A 24320-nucleotide genomic window follows, 5' to 3' on the forward strand; every position below is an offset into this window, starting at 1 on the left:
AGACGAACTTAAGTTAAACTTTATTATAGGGAAGTAACTTGTTAATTAGGTCCATAATCATCATACAATGAGTATTACATAAATAGAATGAACTATAGTATGCATTTGGAAAGAATCCAAGCCAAAAACATAGGATAAAATTTTGGTCACCAAAGGTTCCTCCTTTGGAGACGAACTTAAGTTAAACTTTATTATGGGGAAGTAACTTGTTAATTAGGTCCATAATCATCATACAATGAGTATTACATAAATAGAATGAACTATAGTATGCATTTGGAAAGAATCCAAGCCAAAAAGGTAGGATAAAATTTTGGTCACCAAAGGTTTATCCTTTGGAGACGAACTTAAGTTAAACTTTATTATGGGGAAGTAACTTGTTAATTAGGTCCATAATCATCATACAATGAGTATTATATAAATAGAATGAACTATAGTATGCATTTGGAAAGAATCCAAGCCAAAAACGTAGGATAAAATTTTGGTCACCAAAGGTTTCTCCTTTGGAGACGAACTTAAGTTAAACTTTATTATGGGGAAGTAACTTGTTAATTAGGTCCATAATCATCATACTATGAGTATTACATAAATAGAATGAACTATAGTATGCATTTGGAAAGAATCCAAGCCAAAAACGTAGGATAAAATTTTGGTCACCTAAGGTTCCTCCTTTGGAGACGAACTTAAGTTAAACTTTATTATGGGGAAGTAACTTGTTAATTAGGTCCATAATCATCGTACAATGAGTATTACATAAATAGAATGAACTATAGTATGCATTTGGAAAGAATCCAAGCCAAAAACGTAGGATAAAATTTTGGTCACCCAAGGTTCCTAATTTGGAGACGAACTTAAGTTAAACTTTATTATGGGGAAGTAACTTGTTAATTAGGTCCATAATCATCATACAATGAGTATTACATAAATAGAACGAACTATAGTATGCATTTGGAAAGAATCCAAGCCAAAAAGGTAGGATAAAGTTTTGGTCACCAAAGGTTTCTCCTTTGGAGACGAACTTAAGTTAAACTTTATTATGGGGAAGTAACTTGTTAATTAGGTCCATAATCATCATACTATGAGTATTACATAAATAGAATGAACTATAGTATGCATTTGGAAAGAATCCAAGCCAAAAACGTAAGATAAAATTTTGGTCACCTAAGGTTCCTCCTTTGGAGACGAACTTAAGTTAAACTTTATTATGGGGAAGTAACTTGTTAATTAGGTCCATAATCATCGTACAATGAGTATTACATAAATAGAATGAACTATAGTATGCATTTGGAAAGAATCCAAGCCAAAAACGTAGGATAAAATTTTGGTCACCAAAGGTTTCTCCTTTGGAGACGAACTTAAGTTAAACTTTATTATGGGGAAGAAACTTGTTAATTAGGTCCATAATCATCATACTATGAGTATTACATAAATAGAATGAACTATAGTATGCATTTGGAAAGAATCCAAGCCAAGAAGGTAGGATAAAATTTTGGTCACCAAAGGTTCCTCCTTAGGAGACGAACTTAATTTAAACTTTATTTTAGGGAAGAAACTTGTTAATTAGGTACGTAATCATCGTACAAATGAGTATTACATAAATAGAATGAACTATAGTATGCATTTGGAAAGAATCCAAGCCAAAAAGGTAGGATAAAATTTTGGTCACCAAAGGTTCCTCCTTTGGAGACGAACTTAAGTTAAACTTTATTATAGGGAAGTAACTTGTTAATTAGGTCCATAATCATCATACAATGAGTATTACATAAATAGAATGAACTATAGTATGCATTTGGAAAGAATCCAAGCCAAAAAGGTAGGATAAAATTTTGGTCACCAAAGGTTTCTCATTTGGAGACGAACTTAAGTTAAACTTTATTATGGGGAAGTAACTTGTTAATTAGGTCCATAATCATCATACAATGAGTATTACATAAATAGAATGAACTATAGTATGCATTTGGAAAGAATCCAAGCCAAAAAGGTAGGATAAAGTTTTGGTCACCAAAGGTTTCTCCTTTGGAGACGAACTTAAGTTAAACTTTATTATGGGGAAGTAACTTGTTAATTAGGTCCATAATCATCATACAATGAGTATTACATAAATAGAATGAACTATAGTATGCATTTGGAAAGAATCCAAGCCAAAAAGGTAGGTTAAAATTTTGGTCACCTAAGGTTCCTAATTTGGAGACGAACTTAAGTTAAACTCTATTATGGGGAAGTAACTTGTTAATTAGGTCCATAATCATCATACAATGAGTATTACATAAATAGAATGAACTATAGTATGCATTTGGAAAGAATCCAAGCCAAAAAGGTAGGATAAAATTTTGGTCACTAAAGGTTTCTCATTGGGAGACGAACTTAAGTTAAACTTTATTATGGGGAAGTAACTTGTTAATTAGGTCCATAATCATCGTACAATGAGTATTACATAAATAGAATGAACTATAGTATGCATTTGGAAAGAATCCAAGCCAAAAACGTAGGATAAAATTTTGGTCACCTAAGGTTCCTAATTTGGAGACGAACTTAAGTTAAACTTTATTATGGGGAAGTAACTTATTAATTAGGTCCATAATCATCATACAATGAGTATTACATTAATAGAATGATCTATAGTATGCATTTGGAAAGAATCCAAGCCAAAAAGGTAGGATAAAGTTTTGGTCACCAAAGGTTTCTCCTTTGGAGACGAACTTAAGTTAAACTTTATTATGGGGAAGTAACTTGTTAATTAGGTCCATAATCATCATACAATGAGTATTACATAAATAGAACGAACTATAGTATGCATTTGGAAAGAATCCAAGCCAAAAACGTAGGATAAAATTTTGGTCACCAAAGGTTTCTCCTTTGGAGACGAACTTAAGTTAAACTTTATTATGGGGAAGTAACTTGTTAATTAGGTCCATAATCATCATACTATGAGTATTACATAAATAGAATGAACTATAGTATGCATTTGGAAAGAATCCAAGCCAAGAAGGTAGGATAAAATTTTGGTCACCAAAGGTTCCTCCTTAGGAGACGAACTTAATTTAAACTTTATTTTAGGGAAGAAACTTGTTAATTAGGTACGTAATCATCGTACAAATGAGTATTACATAAATAGAATGAACTATAGTATGCATTTGGAAAGAATCCAAGCCAAAAAGGTAGGATAAAATTTTGGTCACCAAAGGTTCCTCCTTTGGAGACGAACTTAAGTTAAACTTTATTATAGGGAAGTAACTGTTTAATTAGGTCCATAATCATCATACAATGAGTATTACATAAATAGAATGAACTATAGTATGCATTTGGAAAGAATCCAAGCCAAAAAGGTAGGATAAAATTTTGGTCACCAAAGGTTCCTCCTTTGGAGACGAACTTAAGTTAAACTTTATTATAGGGAAGTAACTTGTTAATTAGGTCCATAATCATCATACAATGAGTATTACATAAATAGAATGAACTATAGTATGCATTTGGAAAGAATCCAAGCCAAAAACATAGGATAAAATTTTGGTCACCAAAGGTTCCTCCTTTGGAGACGAACTTAAGTTAAACTTTATTATGGGGAAGTAACTTGTTAATTAGGTCCATAATCATCATACAATGAGTATTACATAAATAGAATGAACTATAGTATGCATTTGGAAAGAATCCAAGCCAAAAAGGTAGGATAAAATTTTGGTCACCAAAGGTTTATCCTTTGGAGACGAACTTAAGTTAAACTTTATTATGGGGAAGTAACTTGTTAATTAGGTCCATAATCATCATACAATGAGTATTATATAAATAGAATGAACTATAGTATGCATTTGGAAAGAATCCAAGCCAAAAACGTAGGATAAAATTTTGGTCACCAAAGGTTTCTCCTTTGGAGACGAACTTAAGTTAAACTTTATTATGGGGAAGTAACTTGTTAATTAGGTCCATAATCATCATACTATGAGTATTACATAAATAGAATGAACTATAGTATGCATTTGGAAAGAATCCAAGCCAAAAACGTAGGATAAAATTTTGGTCACCTAAGGTTCCTCCTTTGGAGACGAACTTAAGTTAAACTTTATTATGGGGAAGTAACTTGTTAATTAGGTCCATAATCATCGTACAATGAGTATTACATAAATAGAATGAACTATAGTATGCATTTGGAAAGAATCCAAGCCAAAAACGTAGGATAAAATTTTGGTCACCCAAGGTTCCTAATTTGGAGACGAACTTAAGTTAAACTTTATTATGGGGAAGTAACTTGTTAATTAGGTCCATAATCATCATACAATGAGTATTACATAAATAGAACGAACTATAGTATGCATTTGGAAAGAATCCAAGCCAAAAAGGTAGGATAAAGTTTTGGTCACCAAAGGTTTCTCCTTTGGAGACGAACTTAAGTTAAACTTTATTATGGGGAAGTAACTTGTTAATTAGGTCCATAATCATCATACAATGAGTATTACATAAATAGAACGAACTATAGTATGCATTTGGAAAGAATCCAAGCCAAAAACGTAGGATAAAATTTTGGTCACCAAAGGTTTCTCCTTTGGAGACGAACTTAAGTTAAACTTTATTATGGGGAAGTAACTTGTTAATTAGGTCCATAATCATCATACTATGAGTATTACATAAATAGAATGAACTATAGTATGCATTTGGAAAGAATCCAAGCCAAGAAGGTAGGATAAAATTTTGGTCACCAAAGGTTCCTCCTTAGGAGACGAACTTAATTTAAACTTTATTTTAGGGAAGAAACTTGTTAATTAGGTACGTAATCATCGTACAAATGAGTATTACATAAATAGAATGAACTATAGTATGCATTTGGAAAGAATCCAAGCCGAAAAGGTAGGATAAAATTTTGGTCACCAAAGGTTCCTCCTTTGGAGACGAACTTAAGTTAAACTTTATTATAGGGAAGTAACTTGTTAATTAGGTCCATAATCATCATACAATGAGTATTACATAAATAGAATGAACTATAGTATGCATTTGGAAAGAATCCAAGCCAAAAAGGTAGGATAAAATTTTGGTCACCAAAGGTTCCTCCTTTGGAGACGAACTTAAGTTAAACTTTATTATAGGGAAGTAACTTGTTAATTAGGTCCATAATCATCATACAATGAGTATTACATAAATAGAATGAACTATAGTATGCATTTGGAAAGAATCCAAGCCAAAAACATAGGATAAAATTTTGGTCACCAAAGGTTCCTCCTTTGGAGACGAACTTAAGTTAAACTTTATTATAGGGAAGTAACTTGTTAATTAGGTCCATAATCATCATACAATGAGTATTACATAAATAGAATGAACTATAGTATGCATTTGGAAAGAATCCAAGCCAAAAAGGTAGGATAATATTTTGGTCACCAAAGGTTTCTCCTTTGGAGACGAACTTAAGTTAAACTTTATTATGGGGAAGTAACTTGTTAATTAGGTCCATAATCATCATACAATGAGTATTATATAAATAGAATGAACTATAGTATGCATTTGGAAAGAATCCAAGCCAAAAACGTAGGATAAAATTTTGGTCACCAAAGGTTTCTCCTTTGGAGACGAACTTAAGTTAAACTTTATTATGGGGAAGTAACTTGTTAATTAGGTCCATAATCATCATACTATGAGTATTACATAAATAGAATGAACTATAGTATGCATTTGGAAAGAATCCAAGCCAAAAACGTAAGATAAAATTTTGGTCACCTAAGGTTCCTCCATTGGAGACGAACTTAAGTTAAACTTTATTATGGGGAAGTAACTTGTTAATTAGGTCCATAATCATCGTACAATGAGTATTACATAAATAGAATGACCTATAGTATGCATTTGGAAAGAATCCAAGCCAAAAACGTAGGATAAAATTTTGGTCACCTAAGGTTCCTAATTTGGAGACGAACTTAAGTTAAACTTTATTATGGGGAAGTAACTTGTTAATTAGGTCCATAATCATCATACTATGAGTATTACATAAATAGAATGAACTATAGTATGCATTTGGAAAGAATCCAAGCCAAAAAGGTAGGATAAAATTTTGGTCACCAAAGGTTTCTCATTTGGAGACGAACTTAAGTTAAACTTTATTATGGGGAAGTAACTTGTTAATTAGGTCCATAATCATCGTACAATGAGTATTACATAAATAGAATGAACTATAGTATGCATTTGGAAAGAATCCAAGCCAAAAACGTAGGATAAAATTTTGGTCACCTAAGGTTCCTAATTTGGAGACGAACTTAAGTTAAACTTTATTATGGGGAAGTAACTTGTTAATTAGGTCCATAATCATCATACAATGAGTATTACATTAATAGAATGACCTATAGTATGCATTTGGAAAGAATCCAAGCCAAAAAGGTAGGATAAAGTTTTGGTCACCAAAGGTTTCTCCTTTGGAGACGAACTTAAGTTAAACTTTATTATGGGGAAGTAACTTGTTAATTAGGTCCATAATCATCATACAATGAGTATTACATAAATAGAACGAACTATAGTATGCATTTGGAAAGAATCCAAGCCAAAAACGTAGGATAAAATTTTGGTCACCAAAGGTTTCTCCTTTGGAGACGAACTTAAGTTAAACTTTATTATGGGGAAGTAACTTGTTAATTAGGTCCATAATCATCATACTATGAGTATTACATAAATAGAATGAACTATAGTATGCATTTGGAAAGAATCCAAGCCAAGAAGGTAGGATAAAATTTTGGTCACCAAAGGTTCCTCCTTAGGAGACGAACTTAATTTAAACTTTATTTTAGGGAAGAAACTTGTTAATTAGGTACGTAATCATCGTACAAATGAGTATTACATAAATAGAATGAACTATAGTATGCATTTGGAAAGAATCCAAGCCGAAAAGGTAGGATAAAATTTTGGTCACCAAAGGTTCCTCCTTTGGAGACGAACTTAAGTTAAACTTTATTATAGGGAAGTAACTTGTTAATTAGGTCCATAATCATCATACAATGAGTATTACATAAATAGAATGAACTATAGTATGCATTTGGAAAGAATCCAAGCCAAAAAGGTAGGATAAAATTTTGGTCACCAAAGGTTCCTCCTTTGGAGACGAACTTAAGTTAAACTTTATTATAGGGAAGTAACTTGTTAATTAGGTCCATAATCATCATACAATGAGTATTACATAAATAGAATGAACTATAGTATGCATTTGGAAAGAATCCAAGCCAAAAAGGTAGGATAAAATTTTGGTCACCAAAGGTTTCTCCTTTGGAGACGAACTTAAGTTAAACTTTATTATGGGGAAGTAACTTGTTAATTAGGTCCATAATCATCATACAATGAGTATTATATAAATAGAATGAACTATAGTATGCATTTGGAAAGAATCCAAGCCAAAAACGTAGGATAAAATTTTGGTCACCAAAGGTTTCTCCTTTGGAGACGAACTTAAGTTAAACTTTATTATGGGGAAGTAACTTGTTAATTAGGTCCATAATCATCATACTATGAGTATTACATAAATAGAATGAACTATAGTATGCATTTGGAAAGAATCCAAGCCAAAAACGTAAGATAAAATTTTGGTCACCTAAGGTTCCTCCATTGGAGACGAACTTAAGTTAAACTTTATTATGGGGAAGTAACTTGTTAATTAGGTCCATAATCATCATACAATGAGTATTACATTAATAGAATGATCTATAGTATGCATTTGGAAAGAATCCAAGCCAAAAAGGTAGGATAAAGTTTTGGTCACCAAAGGTTTCTCCTTTGGAGACGAACTTAATTTAAACTTTATTTTAGGGAAGAAACTTGTTAATTAGGTACGTAATCATCGTACAAATGAGTATTACATAAATAGAATGAACTATAGTATGCATTTGGAAAGAATCCAAGCCGAAAAGGTAGGATAAAATTTTGGTCACCAAAGGTTCCTCCTTTGGAGACGAACTTAAGTTAAACTTTATTATAGGGAAGTAACTTGTTAATTAGGTCCATAATCATCATACAATGAGTATTACATAAATAGAATGAACTATAGTATGCATTTGGAAAGAATCCAAGCCAAAAAGGTAGGATAAAATTTTGGTCACCAAAGGTTCCTCCTTTGGAGACGAACTTAAGTTAAACTTTATTATAGGGAAGTAACTTGTTAATTAGGTCCATAATCATCATACAATGAGTATTACATAAATAGAATGAACTATAGTATGCATTTGGAAAGAATCCAAGCCAAAAACATAGGATAAAATTTTGGTCACCAAAGGTTCCTCCTTTGGAGACGAACTTAAGTTAAACTTTATTATAGGGAAGTAACTTGTTAATTAGGTCCATAATCATCATACAATGAGTATTACATAAATAGAATGAACTATAGTATGCATTTGGAAAGAATCCAAGCCAAAAAGGTAGGATAATATTTTGGTCACCAAAGGTTTCTCCTTTGGAGACGAACTTAAGTTAAACTTTATTATGGGGAAGTAACTTGTTAATTAGGTCCATAATCATCATACAATGAGTATTATATAAATAGAATGAACTATAGTATGCATTTGGAAAGAATCCAAGCCAAAAACGTAGGATAAAATTTTGGTCACCAAAGGTTTCTCCTTTGGAGACGAACTTAAGTTAAACTTTATTATGGGGAAGTAACTTGTTAATTAGGTCCATAATCATCATACTATGAGTATTACATAAATAGAATGAACTATAGTATGCATTTGGAAAGAATCCAAGCCAAAAACGTAAGATAAAATTTTGGTCACCTAAGGTTCCTCCATTGGAGACGAACTTAAGTTAAACTTTATTATGGGGAAGTAACTTGTTAATTAGGTCCATAATCATCGTACAATGAGTATTACATAAATAGAATGACCTATAGTATGCATTTGGAAAGAATCCAAGCCAAAAACGTAGGATAAAATTTTGGTCACCTAAGGTTCCTAATTTGGAGACGAACTTAAGTTAAACTTTATTATGGGGAAGTAACTTGTTAATTAGGTCCATAATCATCATACTATGAGTATTACATAAATAGAATGAACTATAGTATGCATTTGGAAAGAATCCAAGCCAAAAAGGTAGGATAAAATTTTGGTCACCAAAGGTTTCTCATTTGGAGACGAACTTAAGTTAAACTTTATTATGGGGAAGTAACTTGTTAATTAGGTCCATAATCATCGTACAATGAGTATTACATAAATAGAATGAACTATAGTATGCATTTGGAAAGAATCCAAGCCAAAAACGTAGGATAAAATTTTGGTCACCTAAGGTTCCTAATTTGGAGACGAACTTAAGTTAAACTTTATTATGGGGAAGTAACTTGTTAATTAGGTCCATAATCATCATACAATGAGTATTACATTAATAGAATGACCTATAGTATGCATTTGGAAAGAATCCAAGCCAAAAAGGTAGGATAAAGTTTTGGTCACCAAAGGTTTCTCCTTTGGAGACGAACTTAAGTTAAACTTTATTATGGGGAAGTAACTTGTTAATTAGGTCCATAATCATCATACAATGAGTATTACATAAATAGAACGAACTATAGTATGCATTTGGAAAGAATCCAAGCCAAAAACGTAGGATAAAATTTTGGTCACCAAAGGTTTCTCCTTTGGAGACGAACTTAAGTTAAACTTTATTATGGGGAAGTAACTTGTTAATTAGGTCCATAATCATCATACTATGAGTATTACATAAATAGAATGAACTATAGTATGCATTTGGAAAGAATCCAAGCCAAGAAGGTAGGATAAAATTTTGGTCACCAAAGGTTCCTCCTTAGGAGACGAACTTAATTTAAACTTTATTTTAGGGAAGAAACTTGTTAATTAGGTACGTAATCATCGTACAAATGAGTATTACATAAATAGAATGAACTATAGTATGCATTTGGAAAGAATCCAAGCCGAAAAGGTAGGATAAAATTTTGGTCACCAAAGGTTCCTCCTTTGGAGACGAACTTAAGTTAAACTTTATTATAGGGAAGTAACTTGTTAATTAGGTCCATAATCATCATACAATGAGTATTACATAAATAGAATGAACTATAGTATGCATTTGGAAAGAATCCAAGCCAAAAAGGTAGGATAAAATTTTGGTCACCAAAGGTTCCTCCTTTGGAGACGAACTTAAGTTAAACTTTATTATAGGGAAGTAACTTGTTAATTAGGTCCATAATCATCATACAATGAGTATTACATAAATAGAATGAACTATAGTATGCATTTGGAAAGAATCCAAGCCAAAAAGGTAGGATAAAATTTTGGTCACCAAAGGTTTCTCCTTTGGAGACGAACTTAAGTTAAACTTTATTATGGGGAAGTAACTTGTTAATTAGGTCCATAATCATCATACAATGAGTATTATATAAATAGAATGAACTATAGTATGCATTTGGAAAGAATCCAAGCCAAAAACGTAGGATAAAATTTTGGTCACCAAAGGTTTCTCCTTTGGAGACGAACTTAAGTTAAACTTTATTATGGGGAAGTAACTTGTTAATTAGGTCCATAATCATCATACTATGAGTATTACATAAATAGAATGAACTATAGTATGCATTTGGAAAGAATCCAAGCCAAAAACGTAAGATAAAATTTTGGTCACCTAAGGTTCCTCCATTGGAGACGAACTTAAGTTAAACTTTATTATGGGGAAGTAACTTGTTAATTAGGTCCATAATCATCATACAATGAGTATTACATAAATAGAATGAACTATAGTATGCATTTGGAAAGAATCCAAGCGAAAAACATAGGATAAAATTTTGGTCACCAAAGGTTCCTCCTTTGGAGACGAACTTAAGTTAAACTTTATTATGGGGAAGTAACTTGTTAATTAGGTCCATAATCATCATACAATGAGTATTACATAAATAGAATGAACTATAGTATGCATTTGGAAAGAATCCAAGCCAAAAAGGTAGGATAAAATTTTGGTCACCAAAGGTTTCTCCTTTGGAGACGAACTTAAGTTAAACTTTATTATGGGGAAGTAACTTGTTAATTAGGTCCATAATCATCATACAATGAGTATTATATAAATAGAATGAACTATAGTATGCATTTGGAAAGAATCCAAGCCAAAAACGTAGGATAAAATTTTGGTCACCAAAGGTTTCTCCTTTGGAGACGAACTTAAGTTAAACTTTATTATGGGGAAGTAACTTGTTAATTAGGTCCATAATCATCATACTATGAGTATTACATAAATAGAATGAACTATAGTATGCATTTGGAAAGAATCCAAGCCAAAAACGTAAGATAAAATTTTGGTCACCTAAGGTTCCTCCTTTGGAGACGAACTTAAGTTAAACTTTATTATGGGGAAGTAACTTGTTAATTAGGTCCATAATCATCGTACAATGAGTATTACATAAATAGAATGAACTATTGTATGCATTTGGAAAGAATCCAAGCCAAAAACGTAGGATAAAATTTTGGTCACCTAAGGTTCCTAATTTGGAGACGAACTTAAGTTAAACTTTATTATGGGGAAGTAACTTGTTAATTAGGTCCATAATCATCATACAATGAGTATTACATAAATAGAATGAACTATAGTATGCATTTGGAAAGAATCCAAGCCAAAAAGGTAGGATAAAATTTTGGTCACCAAAGGTTTCTCATTTGGAGACGACCTTAAGTTAAACTTTATTATGGGGAAGTAACTTGTTAATTAGGTCCATAATCATCGTACAATGAGTATTACATAAATAGAATGAACTATAGTATGCATTTGGAAAGAATCCAAGCCAAAAACGTAGGATAAAATTTTGGTCACCAAAGGTTTCTCCTTTGGAGACGAACTTAAGTTAAACTTTATTATGGGGAAGTAACTTGTTAATTAGGTCCATAATCATCATACTATGAGTATTACATAAATAGAATGAACTATAGTATGCATTTGGAAAGAATCCAAGCCAAAAACGTAAGATAAAATTTTGGTCACCTAAGGTTCCTCCTTTGGAGACGAACTTAAGTTAAACTTTATTATGGGGAAGTAACTTGTTAATTAGGTCCATAATCATCGTACAATGAGTATTACATAAATAGAATGAACTATTGTATGCATTTGGAAAGAATCCAAGCCAAAAACGTAGGATAAAATTTTGGTCACCAAAGGTTTCTCCTTTGGAGACGAACTTAAGTTAAACTTTATTATGGGGAAGTAACTTGTTAATTAGGTCCATAATCATCATACTATGAGTATTACATAAATAGAATGAACTATAGTATGCATTTGGAAAGAATCCAAGCCAAAAACGTAAGATAAAATTTTGGTCACCTAAGGTTCCTCCTTTGGAGACGAACTTAAGTTAAACTTTATTATGGGGAAGTAACTTGTTAATTAGGTCCATAATCATCGTACAATGAGTATTACATAAATAGAATGAACTATAGTATGCATTTGGAAAGAATCCAAGCCAAAAACGTAGGCTAAAATTTTGGTCACCAAAGGTTCCTCCTTAGGAGACGAACTTAATTTAAACTTTATTTTAGGGAAGAAACTTGTTAATTAGGTACGTAATCATCGTACAAATGAGTATTACATAAATAGAATGAACTATAGTATGCATTTGGAAAGAATCCAAGCCGAAAAGGTAGGATAAAATTTTGGTCACCAAAGGTTCCTCCTTTGGAGACGAACTTAAGTTAAACTTTATTATAGGGAAGTAACTTGTTAATTAGGTCCATAATCATCATACAATGAGTATTACATAAATAGAATGAACTATAGTATGCATTTGGAAAGAATCCAAGCCAAAAAGGTAGGATAAAATTTTGGTCACCAAAGGTTCCTCCTTTGGAGACGAACTTAAGTTAAACTTTATTATGGGGAAGTAACTTGTTAATTAGGTCCATAATCATCATACTATGAGTATTACATAAATAGAATGAACTATAGTATGCATTTGGAAAGAATCCAAGCCAAAAACGTAAGATAAAATTTTGGTCACCTAAGGTTCCTCCTTTGGAGACGAACTTAAGTTAAACTTTATTATGGGGAAGTAACTTGTTAATTAGGTCCATAATCATCGTACAATGAGTATTACATAAATAGAATGAACTATTGTATGCATTTGGAAAGAATCCAAGCCAAAAACGTAGGATAAAATTTTGGTCACCTAAGGTTCCTAATTTGGAGACGAACTTAAGTTAAACTTTATTATGGGGAAGTAACTTGTTAATTAGGTCCATAATCATCATACAATGAGTATTACATAAATAGAATGAACTATAGTATGCATTTGGAAAGAATCCAAGCCAAAAAGGTAGGATAAAATTTTGGTCACCAAAGGTTTCTCATTTGGAGACGACCTTAAGTTAAACTTTATTATGGGGAAGTAACTTGTTAATTAGGTCCATAATCATCGTACAATGAGTATTACATAAATAGAATGAACTATAGTATGCATTTGGAAAGAATCCAAGCCAAAAACGTAGGATAAAATTTTGGTCACCAAAGGTTTCTCCTTTGGAGACGAACTTAAGTTAAACTTTATTATGGGGAAGTAACTTGTTAATTAGGTCCATAATCATCATACTATGAGTATTACATAAATAGAATGAACTATAGTATGCATTTGGAAAGAATCCAAGCCAAAAACGTAAGATAAAATTTTGGTCACCTAAGGTTCCTCCTTTGGAGACGAACTTAAGTTAAACTTTATTATGGGGAAGTAACTTGTTAATTAGGTCCATAATCATCATACTATGAGTATTACATAAATAGAATGAACTATAGTATGCATTTGGAAAGAATCCAAGCCAAAAACGTAAGATAAAATTTTGGTCACCTAAGGTTCCTCCATTGGAGACGAACTTAAGTTAAACTTTATTATGGGGAAGTAACTTGTTAATTAGGTCCATAATCATCGTACAATGAGTATTACATAAATAGAATGAACTATAGTATGCATTTGGAAAGAATCCAAGCCAAAAACGTAGGATAAAATTTTGGTCACCTAAGGTTCCTAATTTGGAGACGAACTTAAGTTAAACTTTATTATGGGGAAGTAACTTGTTAATTAGGTCCATAATCATCATACTATGAGTATTACATAAATAGAATGAACTATAGTATGCATTTGGAAAGAATCCAAGCCAAAAACATCGGATAAAATTTTGGTCACCAAAGGTTCCTCCTTTGGAGACGAACTTAAGTTAAACTTTATTATGGGGAAGTAACTTGTTAATTAGGTCCATAATCATCATACAATGAGTATTACATAAATAGAATGAACTATAGTATGCATTTGGAAAGAATCCAAGCGAAAAACATAGGATAAAATTTTGGTCACCAAAGGTTCCTCCTTTGGAGACGAACTTAAGTTAAACTTTATTATGGGGAAGTAACTTGTTAATTAGGTCCATAATCATCATACAATGAGTATTACATAAATAGAATGAACTATAGTATGCATTTGGAAAGAATCCAAGCCAAAAAGGTAGGATAAAATTTTGGTCACCAAAGGTTTCTCCTTTGGAGACGAACTTAAGTTAAACTTTATTATGGGGAAGTAACTTGTTAATTAGGTCCATAATCATCATACAATGAGTATTATATAAATAGAATGAACTATAGTATGCATTTGGAAAGAATCCAAGCCAAAAACGTAGGATAAAATTTTGGTCACCAAAGGTTTCTCCTTTGGAGACGAACTTAAGTTAAACTTTATTATGGGGAAGTAACTTGTTAATTAGGTCCATAATCATCATACTATGAGTATTACATAAATAGAATGAACTATAGTATGCATTTGGAAAGAATCCAAGCCAAAAACGTAAGATAAAATTTTGGTCACCTAAGGTTCCTCCTTTGGAGACGAACTTAAGTTAAACTTTATTATGGGGAAGTAACTTGTTAATTAGGTCCATAATCATCGTACAATGAGTATTACATAAATAGAATGAACTATTGTATGCATTTGGAAAGAATCCAAGCCAAAAACGTAGGATAAAATTTTGGTCACCTAAGGTTCCTAATTTGGAGACGAACTTAAGTTAAACTTTATTATGGGGAAGTAACTTGTTAATTAGGTCCATAATCATCATACAATGAGTATTACATAAATAGAATGAACTATAGTATGCATTTGGAAAGAATCCAAGCCAAAAAGGTAGGATAAAATTTTGGTCACCAAAGGTTTCTCATTTGGAGACGACCTTAAGTTAAACTTTATTATGGGGAAGTAACTTGTTAATTAGGTCCATAATCATCGTACAATGAGTATTACATAAATAGAATGAACTATAGTATGCATTTGGAAAGAATCCAAGCCAAAAACGTAGGATAAAATTTTGGTCACCAAAGGTTTCTCCTTTGGAGACGAACTTAAGTTAAACTTTATTATGGGGAAGTAACTTGTTAATTAGGTCCATAATCATCATACTATGAGTATTACATAAATAGAATGAACTATAGTATGCATTTGGAAAGAATCCAAGCCAAAAACGTAAGATAAAATTTTGGTCACCTAAGGTTCCTCCTTTGGAGACGAACTTAAGTTAAACTTTATTATGGGGAAGTAACTTGTTAATTAGGTCCATAATCATCGTACAATGAGTATTACATAAATAGAATGAACTATAGTATGCATTTGGAAAGAATCCAAGCCAAAAACGTAGGCTAAAATTTTGGTCACCAAAGGTTCCTCCTTAGGAGACGAACTTAATTTAAACTTTATTTTAGGGAAGAAACTTGTTAATTAGGTACGTAATCATCGTACAAATGAGTATTACATAAATAGAATGAACTATAGTATGCATTTGGAAAGAATCCAAGCCGAAAAGGTAGGATAAAATTTTGGTCACCAAAGGTTCCTCCTTTGGAGACGAACTTAAGTTAAACTTTATTATAGGGAAGTAACTTGTTAATTAGGTCCATAATCATCATACAATGAGTATTACATAAATAGAATGAACTATAGTATGCATTTGGAAAGAATCCAAGCCAAAAAGGTAGGATAAAATTTTGGTCACCAAAGGTTCCTCCTTTGGAGACGAACTTAAGTTAAACTTTATTATGGGGAAGTAACTTGTTAATTAGGTCCATAATCATCATACTATGAGTATTACATAAATAGAATGAACTATAGTATGCATTTGGAAAGAATCCAAGCCAAAAACGTAAGATAAAATTTTGGTCACCTAAGGTTCCTCCTTTGGAGACGAACTTAAGTTAAACTTTATTATGGGGAAGTAACTTGTTAATTAGGTCCATAATCATCGTACAATGAGTATTACATAAATAGAATGAACTATTGTATGCATTTGGAAAGAATCCAAGCCAAAAACGTAGGATAAAATTTTGGTCACCTAAGGTTCCTAATTTGGAGACGAACTTAAGTTAAACTTTATTATGGGGAAGTAACTTGTTAATTAGGTCCATAATCATCATACAATGAGTATTACATAAATAGAATGAACTATAGTATGCATTTGGAAAGAATCCAAGCCAAAAAGGTAGGATAAAATTTTGGTCACCAAAGGTTTCTCATTTGGAGACGACCTTAAGTTAAACTTTATTATGGGGAAGTAACTTGTTAATTAGGTCCATAATCATCGTACAATGAGTATTACATAAATAGAATGAACTATAGTATGCATTTGGAAAGAATCCAAGCCAAAAACGTAGGATAAAATTTTGGTCACCAAAGGTTTCTCCTTTGGAGACGAACTTAAGTTAAACTTTATTATGGGGAAGTAACTTGTTAATTAGGTCCATAATCATCATACTATGAGTATTACATAAATAGAATGAACTATAGTATGCATTTGGAAAGAATCCAAGCCAAAAACGTAAGATAAAATTTTGGTCACCTAAGGTTCCTCCTTTGGAGACGAACTTAAGTTAAACTTTATTATGGGGAAGTAACTTGTTAATTAGGTCCATAATCATCGTACAATGAGTATTACATAAATAGAATGAACTATTGTATGCATTTGGAAAGAATCCAAGCCAAAAACGTAGGATAAAATTTTGGTCACCTAAGGTTCCTAATTTGGAGACGAACTTAAGTTAAACTTTATTATGGGGAAGTAACTTGTTAATTAGGTCCATAATCATCATACAATGAGTATTACATAAATAGAATGAACTATAGTATGCATTTGGAAAGAATCCAAGCCAAAAAGGTAGGATAAAATTTTGGTCACCAAAGGTTTCTCATTTGGAGACGACCTTAAGTTAAACTTTATTATGGGGAAGTAACTTGTTAATTAGGTCCATAATCATCGTACAATGAGTATTACATAAATAGAATGAACTATAGTATGCATTTGGAAAGAATCCAAGCCAAAAACGTAGGATAAAATTTTGGTCACCAAAGGTTTCTCCTTTGGAGACGAACTTAAGTTAAACTTTATTATGGGGAAGTAACTTGTTAATTAGGTCCATAATCATCATACTATGAGTATTACATAAATAGAATGAACTATAGTATGCATTTGGAAAGAATCCAAGCCAAAAACGTAAGATAAAATTTTGGTCACCTAAGGTTCCTCCTTTGGAGACGAACTTAAGTTAAACTTTATTATGGGGAAGTAACTTGTTAATTAGGTCCATAATCATCATACTATGAGTATTACATAAATAGAATGAACTATAGTATGCATTTGGAAAGAATCCAAGCCAAAAACGTAAGATAAAATTTTGGTCACCTAAGGTTCCTCCATTGGAGACGAACTTAAGTTAAACTTTATTATGGGGAAGTAACTTGTTAATTAGGTCCATAATCATCGTACAATGAGTATTACATAAATAGAATGAACTATAGTATGCATTTGGAAAGAATCCAAGCCAAAAACGTAGGATAAAATTTTGGTCACCTAAGGTTCCTAATTTGGAGACGAACTTAAGTTAAACTTTATTATGGGGAAGTAACTTGTTAATTAGGTCCATAATCATCATACTATGAGTATTACATAAATAGAATGAACTATAGTATGCATTTGGAAAGAATCCAAGCCAAAAACATCGGATAAAATTTTGGTCACCAAAGGTTCCTCCTTTGGAGACGAACTTAAGTTAAACTTTATTATGGGGAAGTAACTTGTTAATTAGGTCCATAATCATCATACAATGAGTATTACATAAATAGAATGAACTATAGTATGCATTTGGAAAGAATCCAAGCGAAAAACATAGGATAAAATTTTGGTCACCAAAGGTTCCTCCTTTGGAGACGAACTTAAGTTAAACTTTATTATGGGGAAGTAACTTGTTAATTAGGTCCATAATCATCATACAATGAGTATTACATAAATAGAATGAACTATAGTATGCATTTGGAAAGAATCCAAGCCAAAAAGGTAGGATAAAATTTTGGTCACCAAAGGTTTCTCCTTTGGAGACGAACTTAAGTTAAACTTTATTATGGGGAAGTAACTTGTTAATTAGGTCCATAATCATCATACAATGAGTATTATATAAATAGAATGAACTATAGTATGCATTTGGAAAGAATCCAAGCCAAAAACGTAGGATAAAATTTTGGTCACCAAAGGTTTCTCCTTTGGAGACGAACTTAAGTTAAACTTTATTATGGGGAAGTAACTTGTTAATTAGGTCCATAATCATCATACTATGAGTATTACATAAATAGAATGAACTATAGTATGCATTTGGAAAGAATCCAAGCCAAAAACGTAAGATAAAATTTTGGTCACCTAAGGTTCCTCCTTTGGAGACGAACTTAAGTTAAACTTTATTATGGGGAAGTAACTTGTTAATTAGGTCCATAATCATCGTACAATGAGTATTACATAAATAGAATGAACTATTGTATGCATTTGGAAAGAATCCAAGCCAAAAACGTAGGATAAAATTTTGGTCACCTAAGGTTCCTAATTTGGAGACGAACTTAAGTTAAACTTTATTATGGGGAAGTAACTTGTTAATTAGGTCCATAATCATCATACAATGAGTATTACATAAATAGAATGAACTATAGTATGCATTTGGAAAGAATCCAAGCCAAAAAGGTAGGATAAAATTTTGGTCACCAAAGGTTTCTCATTTGGAGACGACCTTAAGTTAAACTTTATTATGGGGAAGTAACTTGTTAATTAGGTCCATAATCATCGTACAATGAGTATTACATAAATAGAATGAACTATAGTATGCATTTGGAAAGAATCCAAGCCAAAAACGTAGGATAAAATTTTGGTCACCAAAGGTTTCTCCTTTGGAGACGAACTTAAGTTAAACTTTATTATGGGGAAGTAACTTGTTAATTAGGTCCATAATCATCATACTATGAGTATTACATAAATAGAATGAACTATAGTATGCATTTGGAAAGAATCCAAGCCAAAAACGTAAGATAAAATTTTGGTCACCTAAGGTTCCTCCTTTGGAGACGAACTTAAGTTAAACTTTATTATGGGGAAGTAACTTGTTAATTAGGTCCATAATCATCGTACAATGAGTATTACATAAATAGAATGAACTATAGTATGCATTTGGAAAGAATCCAAGCCAAAAACGTAGGCTAAAATTTTGGTCACCAAAGGTTCCTCCTTAGGAGACGAACTTAATTTAAACTTTATTTTAGGGAAGAAACTTGTTAATTAGGTACGTAATCATCGTACAAATGAGTATTACATAAATAGAATGAACTATAGTATGCATTTGGAAAGAATCCAAGCCGAAAAGGTAGGATAAAATTTTGGTCACCAAAGGTTCCTCCTTTGGAGACGAACTTAAGTTAAACTTTATTATAGGGAAGTAACTTGTTAATTAGGTCCATAATCATCATACAATGAGTATTACATAAATAGAATGAACTATAGTATGCATTTGGAAAGAATCCAAGCCAAAAAGGTAGGATAAAATTTTGGTCACCAAAGGTTCCTCCTTTGGAGACGAACTTAAGTTAAACTTTATTATGGGGAAGTAACTTGTTAATTAGGTCCATAATCATCATACTATGAGTATTACATAAATAGAATGAACTATAGTATGCATTTGGAAAGAATCCAAGCCAAAAACGTAAGATAAAATTTTGGTCACCTAAGGTTCCTCCTTTGGAGACGAACTTAAGTTAAACTTTATTATGGGGAAGTAACTTGTTAATTAGGTCCATAATCATCGTACAATGAGTATTACATAAATAGAATGAACTATTGTATGCATTTGGAAAGAATCCAAGCCAAAAACGTAGGATAAAATTTTGGTCACCTAAGGTTCCTAATTTGGAGACGAACTTAAGTTAAACTTTATTATGGGGAAGTAACTTGTTAATTAGGTCCATAATCATCATACAATGAGTATTACATAAATAGAATGAACTATAGTATGCATTTGGAAAGAATCCAAGCCAAAAAGGTAGGATAAAATTTTGGTCACCAAAGGTTTCTCATTTGGAGACGACCTTAAGTTAAACTTTATTATGGGGAAGTAACTTGTTAATTAGGTCCATAATCATCGTACAATGAGTATTACATAAATAGAATGAACTATAGTATGCATTTGGAAAGAATCCAAGCCAAAAACGTAGGATAAAATTTTGGTCACCAAAGGTTTCTCCTTTGGAGACGAACTTAAGTTAAACTTTATTATGGGGAAGTAACTTGTTAATTAGGTCCATAATCATCATACTATGAGTATTACATAAATAGAATGAACTATAGTATGCATTTGGAAAGAATCCAAGCCAAAAACGTAAGATAAAATTTTGGTCACCTAAGGTTCCTCCTTTGGAGACGAACTTAAGTTAAACTTTATTATGGGGAAGTAACTTGTTAATTAGGTCCATAATCATCATACTATGAGTATTACATAAATAGAATGAACTATAGTATGCATTTGGAAAGAATCCAAGCCAAAAACGTAAGATAAAATTTTGGTCACCTAAGGTTCCTCCATTGGAGACGAACTTAAGTTAAACTTTATTATGGGGAAGTAACTTGTTAATTAGGTCCATAATCATCGTACAATGAGTATTACATAAATAGAATGAACTATAGTATGCATTTGGAAAGAATCCAAGCCAAAAACGTAGGATAAAATTTTGGTCACCTAAGGTTCCTAATTTGGAGACGAACTTAAGTTAAACTTTATTATGGGGAAGTAACTTGTTAATTAGGTCCATAATCATCATACTATGAGTATTACATAAATAGAATGAACTATAGTATGCATTTGGAAAGAATCCAAGCCAAAAACATCGGATAAAATTTTGGTCACCAAAGGTTCCTCCTTTGGAGACGAACTTAAGTTAAACTTTATTATGGGGAAGTAACTTGTTAATTAGGTCCATAATCATCATACAATGAGTATTACATAAATAGAATGAACTATAGTATGCATTTGGAAAGAATCCAAGCGAAAAACATAGGATAAAATTTTGGTCACCAAAGGTTCCTCCTTTGGAGACGAACTTAAGTTAAACTTTATTATGGGGAAGTAACTTGTTAATTAGGTCCATAATCATCATACAATGAGTATTACATAAATAGAATGAACTATAGTATGCATTTGGAAAGAATCCAAGCCAAAAAGGTAGGATAAAATTTTGGTCACCAAAGGTTTCTCCTTTGGAGACGAACTTAAGTTAAACTTTATTATGGGGAAGTAACTTGTTAATTAGGTCCATAATCATCATACAATGAGTATTATATAAATAGAATGAACTATAGTATGCATTTGGAAAGAATCCAAGCCAAAAACGTAGGATAAAATTTTGGTCACCAAAGGTTTCTCCTTTGGAGACGAACTTAAGTTAAACTTTATTATGGGGAAGTAACTTGTTAATTAGGTCCATAATCATCATACTATGAGTATTACATAAATAGAATGAACTATAGTATGCATTTGGAAAGAATCCAAGCCAAAAACGTAAGATACAATTTTGGTCACCTAAGGTTCCTCCTTTGGAGACGAACTTAAGTTAAACTTTATTATGGGGAAGTAACTTGTTAATTAGGTCCATAATCATCGTACAATGAGTATTACATAAATAGAATGAACTATTGTATGCATTTGGAAAGAATCCAAGCCAAAAACGTAGGATAAAATTTTGGTCACCTAAGGTTCCTAATTTGGAGACGAACTTAAGTTAAACTTTATTATGGGGAAGTAACTTGTTAATTAGGTCCATAATCATCATACAATGAGTATTACATAAATAGAATGAACTATAGTATGCATTTGGAAAGAATCCAAGCCAAAAAGGTAGGATAAAATTTTGGTCACCAAAGGTTTCTCATTTGGAGACGACCTTAAGTTAAACTTTATTATGGGGAAGTAACTTGTTAATTAGGTCCATAATCATCGTACAATGAGTATTACATAAATAGAATGAACTATAGTATGCATTTGGAAAGAATCCAAGCCAAAAACGTAGGATAAAATTTTGGTCACCAAAGGTTTCTCCTTTGGAGACGAACTTAAGTTAAACTTTATTATGGGGAAGTAACTTGTTAATTAGGTCCATAATCATCATACTATGAGTATTACATAAATAGAATGAACTATAGTATGCATTTGGAAAGAATCCAAGCCAAAAACGTAAGATAAAATTTTGGTCACCTAAGGTTCCTCCTTTGGAGACGAACTTAAGTTAAACTTTATTATGGGGAAGTAACTTGTTAATTAGGTCCATAATCATCGTACAATGAGTATTACATAAATAGAATGAACTATAGTATGCATTTGGAAAGAATCCAAGCCAAAAACGTAGGCTAAAATTTTGGTCACCAAAGGTTCCTCCTTAGGAGACGAACTTAATTTAAACTTTATTTTAGGGAAGAAACTTGTTAATTAGGTACGTAATCATCGTACAAATGAGTATTACATAAATAGAATGAACTATAGTATGCATTTGGAAAGAATCCAAGCCGAAAAGGTAGGATAAAATTTTGGTCACCAAAGGTTCCTCCTTTGGAGACGAACTTAAGTTAAACTTTATTATAGGGAAGTAACTTGTTAATTAGGTCCATAATCATCATACAATGAGTATTACATAAATAGAATGAACTATAGTATGCATTTGGAAAGAATCCAAGCCAAAAAGGTAGGATAAAATTTTGGTCACCAAAGGTTCCTCCTTTGGAGACGAACTTAAGTTAAACTTTATTATGGGGAAGTAACTTGTTAATTAGGTCCATAATCATCATACTATGAGTATTACATAAATAGAATGAACTATAGTATGCATTTGGAAAGAATCCAAGCCAAAAACGTAAGATAAAATTTTGGTCACCTAAGGTTCCTCCTTTGGAGACGAACTTAAGTTAAACTTTATTATGGGGAAGTAACTTGTTAATTAGGTCCATAATCATCGTACAATGAGTATTACATAAATAGAATGAACTATTGTATGCATTTGGAAAGAATCCAAGCCAAAAACGTAGGATAAAATTTTGGTCACCTAAGGTTCCTAATTTGGAGACGAACTTAAGTTAAACTTTATTATGGGGAAGTAACTTGTTAATTAGGTCCATAATCATCATACAATGAGTATTACATAAATAGAATGAACTATAGTATGCATTTGGAAAGAATCCAAGCCAAAAAGGTAGGATAAAATTTTGGTCACCAAAGGTTTCTCATTTGGAGACGACCTTAAGTTAAACTTTATTATGGGGAAGTAACTTGTTAATTAGGTCCATAATCATCGTACAATGAGTATTACATAAATAGAATGAACTATAGTATGCATTTGGAAAGAATCCAAGCCAAAAACGTAGGATAAAATTTTGGTCACCAAAGGTTTCTCCTTTGGAGACGAACTTAAGTTAAACTTTATTATGGGGAAGTAACTTGTTAATTAGGTCCATAATCATCATACTATGAGTATTACATAAATAGAATGAACTATAGTATGCATTTGGAAAGAATCCAAGCCAAAAACGTAAGATAAAATTTTGGTCACCTAAGGTTCCTCCTTTGGAGACGAAATTAAGTTAAACTTTATTATGGGGAAGTAACTTGTTAATTAGGTCCATAATCATCATACTATGAGTATTACATAAATAGAATGAACTATAGTATGCATTTGGAAAGAATCCAAGCCAAGAAGGTAGGATAAAATTTTGGTCACCAAAGGTTCCTCCTTAGGAGACGAACTTAATTTAAACTTTATTTTAGGGAAGAAACTTGTTAATTAGGTACGTAATCATCGTACAAATGAGTATTACATAAATAGAATGAACTATAGTATGCATTTGGAAAGAATCCAAGCCGAAAAGGTAGGATAAAATTTTGGTCACCAAAGGTTCCTCCTTTGGAGACGAACTTAAGTTAAACTTTATTATAGGGAAGTAACTTGTTAATTAGGTCCATAATCATCATACAATGAGTATTACATAAATAGAATGAACTATAGTATGCATTTGGAAAGAATC

The sequence above is a fragment of the Medicago sativa genome, chromosome 1, assembly GCF_051527215.1.
Source record: "Medicago sativa cultivar Bolivia chromosome 1, Bolivia_mono, whole genome shotgun sequence".
NCBI lineage: Eukaryota > Viridiplantae > Streptophyta > Magnoliopsida > Fabales > Fabaceae > Medicago > Medicago sativa.